Source organism: Phragmites australis, chromosome 21 (assembly GCF_958298935.1).
Source record: "Phragmites australis chromosome 21, lpPhrAust1.1, whole genome shotgun sequence".
NCBI classification, from domain to species: Eukaryota; Viridiplantae; Streptophyta; class Magnoliopsida; order Poales; family Poaceae; genus Phragmites; species Phragmites australis.
The window spans coordinates 3,500,924-3,505,517 of NC_084941.1; positions in this window are offsets into that span (position 1 = coordinate 3,500,924).

Consider the following 4,594-nt stretch of genomic DNA (forward strand, 5'->3'; position numbering starts at 1 on the left):
GAGAAATAAAGGAGCTGGAAGCAAGTCTGGACTTTCCTCTAGGTAAATGGGGCCCACTTGGGTGGAAAATATCTCTCTATAAGTGGGCAACAGCTCTCTCTCCCCTCAAACTTGCCCATACGTACTCCTCACCCACTCCACCATATAAGGCTTTTTGAGGAAGCAAGTTGGAGTTGGCTGTCTCTCTCACTCTCTCTCTTAGGCTCCCTTTTCCCCCCTTTGGATCCCTACCTCTGGGAGCAAGATCAAGGTACGTATGTGGTACTCACGTGACCACCAGCTCAAGGACTACTCGTCCATCCAATTCATTTTCAGTTTCCCCGAAAGAATTCGAGCTGGTTCTGAACTTGTTTGGTGTTCTTTGGGAGAAGCAAGGAAGCAGCAGTTTTTCCTCTCTTCTCCAAGCCATTTTCCGTCGTTTCCTCCTTCAACTGACGGTCACCAACCTCAGCAAAGGACCTTGGGTGAGTCTGCTAGGCTCCCATGGCAAGTATGCTCATTTTTGGTTGGATAGATCTTGAATCTGGAACTAGGGTTGCAAAGTTCTTAAAGTTCTACAGTCTGGGAACAAATGAGGATTTATGTGGATTTGAGTTAGGAATCATGTTGCTAGGCAGTTGAGCAAAGTCTAGACCCTGTACACCCTTCTAGGCATTTTTACTTTTGATTTAGAGAGACTCCTAGGTTAGTTTAGCCCAGTTTTTCCCTTCGTAATGGCTGCTGTTCTGGAGCTGCGCGAGGCTGATTTTACTGTAGCGCCGAGTACTGTTCACCCGAGCACCCCGGGTACTGTTCACCGAGCACCCGAGCACCCCTGTACTGTTCACCCCGAGCACCCGAGCACGGTCGATCCCGAGGACCCCGGATACTGTTCACCCGAGCACCCGAGCGCGGTCGATCCCGAGGACCCCCGGGTACTGTTCACCCCGAGCACCCCCGGGTACTGTTCACCCGAGCACCCCGAGCACGGTTTATCAGGCTTTCCTGATAGCTGATAGCTTGTAAAATTCGTAGTTAATTCGTAGGAACTTCAAACTTTTTGAGACCACTTGGAAAATTCTGGTTTGGACAGTACGATCTTGGAATAATGTTGTCATGTATTGTGGAGCATATGTTTCTTACATGGTCGCATTTCATACATGCTCATTACATTGCACGCGTTGCTCTCTGTAGTGAACGCCGATCCGTCGATCCCGGAGGCCGTGGGCGATCGTGAGGCGTCCCACCTTTCTGATCCAGGGCAGCAAGGCAAGCATCGTTCATATTGCACCGTGTCTACTTAAAAATTTAATATGTTATCTACGCTTATGTATACATTGCATGTGTCGGGTACTGAGTTGGGTAGAACCTATGCCGATGCATTATCCCATTTCGGTCACGTGTCATGTGTTGTTCCTAGGAGCCTAGTGGTGTCATCGAGGTCTAATTTTAGTTCGCTATGCTTAGTGGTACTTAGGCTTTCCGGTAGAAGTCGACGACGGCGTCCACCGTTGTCGCGAGCCTAGGACTTATTACTTGTTCACACTTATGGTTGTGTTGATGATGAGTCGGTTTGGTGAGTGGTGAGTTGAGACGAGGTGTGGGCGGTGGTAGGGGTGTCATCTGCTCACGAGGAGTCCTCAGGCAGTTCGGGGAGGGAACCCGGACACCGTAGACCGCTTGCACCGGTTAAGCACCGATCATCGGTGTAGTCGGCTTTAGCACATACCTTACTCACCACATGCTGATATAATGGTAGGCGAGCTGATTACCTTCGCAGACGTGGTCATGTGGGCCTCGTCATAGACGGTGTGAGTCCGGTTTGAGTCCGGGCTTTTAGCGGTATTAGTTTGCTCGGGGAGTAGTTCTAATACCGCCTCGCCGAGCTATGGTTGATCCACATGGTTGGGCCTGGTTGGGAAAGGTTGTCACGGGTACCCCCTTGTGCGCATCTTAGCGGGTGGCACAAGCCGTATGGTCCCTGTGTCGTGTGGGTCCAGGAGTATCCCCTGCAGGGTGTATAATCAGTTCGAGCTGCCGCGCTCTCGGTCATGAGCATCGCTATCGCTTATCTCCACCGAGCGACCATGTTTTGGTCGTAGAGTTTCGATGTGGGTTGTGGCATGGTTGGATTGGGGTGGCTTGGTCGGTATGTGGTTGGTGGTTTTGTGGGAATGGTTTATTTTTATACACTTGTTGTTATATATCTGTTTTGATCAGTTGGTTGGCAGGGTTTGAGTCGGTGGTTGGTTAAGTCAGTTGCTTACACCTAGAGTCTAGGTTGCTTACCGCTTAATGAACTTAAACATGTCTTAATCCTTGCTACAGCTTTAAATGCATGATCCTTGGAGTCGAGAATATATATATACTCATACTGTGTAAGACTTGCTAGTACCTTCGTACTAAGGGTGCTGCCCTTAAGTTGCTTTCAGGTTCGCAGGTCGGCGAAGAAGAGGCAGTGTTCGGCTACTTTGTGCCTGCCGATCAGGGTGGCGGGCAGGAGTAGCACCTTCTACTCCGAACTCCGGCGCTTTTGGGTATGGAGCCTAAGGGCATACGGCTCCATACTCTTTTGTTGTATAGGTTTTTTCTTCCGCTGCATAGTTGTTGTTGTTCCTCTTTTGTTGTAAATTGTGGAAGCAGTTGCTTGTTTAATAATGGTAATCCAGTTTAATTATTTGCTCTATATTAAACTGTGTTGTGATATTTGAGTTGGAAGGCATGTGTTCCGATCCTGGGCACAAAACACGTGCCGGGACTACCGGAATGGTATTCTGGTTAATCGTCGAGGTTGTGATTATGAATAATGATCCTCCTGATGATTAATTAGAATACTATTTGGACGGTTCCTCACACCAACCCAAATCGAGGCATTGACCCGATGGTCCCGCGGGGTAATTTATACACATGAAACCGCCCTTGCTAGGTCTGAAACCCACGGGGTGCCGATCCAACATGGCCCACTGACATCCTTACCTGCCAATGAGAATTTTGGATATCACGCCTGTCACTAAAAGGCAGGTCTGAACCCATATGTGGTTGACACGCTGTTTTGCCACGGATGGTGGAGAACAACTGGTTGGGAAGGTGTCAATGATAAATAAAGTCAATTATCCAATGATCGTCAATTGGGCATATTGAAAAGGAGGACATGAGATTAATCTCAGGATAATAATTCTACGTCATGTGCTACATTATTTAATCTCAGGAGAAGACAATTGAAATAGAGGTGTGTCTAGATCTACTCTTATGATTCTCGGCGAGTCCTCTTGTATTCTAAATTCTAAAGCTCTTGTCGAATTAATCTGATGGTGGCTTGAATCTGTTGTGGGTCTGACCTCGTATCGTTTCTGTTTGGCTCTCTTTCTATCTTGTTTTTTATGGCTCCTCTTCGCTTCTCTTTTTTCGACGCACCCATCCCCCTTTATATAGTTGGGTCAGAAAGGAATACCATACTCGAAGTCTCGACCGTAACCTTCTCGGATTGTGTTATCTGGATGATTCTTTCCTAATCTAGAAACAGTTTATGTGTAGAACACGATGAACTACCTAGAATATCTGTCGCATGCCTTATTTACCTTATGAAGGTTATTAAACCTACTGTACAAAGTAACATATACATATACGATGGTACTCTACTCTCAGGACATTCCATATTTTTGGTAAATATTTTCTTTTGATATTTGAATTTTCTTTTAGATTTATCTGATTTTTATTATTCTACACTGGTTACTTCAATCATGTGCATACAATCTGAAAGGAAATGAATGTCCATGCAAACCTTGTTTGAAGATTGTAACTATTTATAGGTGTGTTGAAAAAGATATAATTCGATTTATGATACATGGGAGCCAATGGATGGTCTTCGGTTGTTGTTATTTACCATATTTATGTTATGTTATGTTTTTTCTACAGTGCCATATCCTTAATATATATTTCAAGGACTGCCCAGAGTGTATTAAAGAATTTGTAGAAAGAGGATGTAGGGATAATATTTTGCCCTTGCCTGTAAGTATGTACTGTTTTTGTGGTTCCTTTTGAGTTTTTGTTGATGTGCCATTTCATTTTGTTTATCTAATTCCAAACGACTCGGTGGATGCTATATGTGGGGGCTCCATGCCAAGGCATCAGTGGATCTAACCAATTTAGAAAGCATGATGATCCGCTGAAGGAGGAAAAAACAAATGGTTGTTTTTATGGATATTGTGGAGTATTTGAGGCCCAAATATGTTCTCATTGGAAATTTTGCGGATATATTGAAATTAGTTGATGGATTGTTGTGTCGTTATGCATCCTTATTTGTTGATGGATTCCTGGGTTGTTTTTATGGATGCCATAAAGCTAGGTTTGGGATGATGGCTGCAGGATGCTATGGCCTACCATCCTTATTTCTCTGGGAGCCATTCCTTCAATGGTAAAACTCTGTTTAGCTATGTCATTACTTTCCGATATAACATTGTCATGCTCAATAAGGATGTATATTTTGGCAATGAAGGTAATTTCATTTTTTCCACTTCCTATTCATGATGTTATTATGCGAGTAGTAGTGCCAAATGCATTTTTGATAAGAGATAGAATGAACAACCACCAACTTTTTTTATTATATTTTCTAATA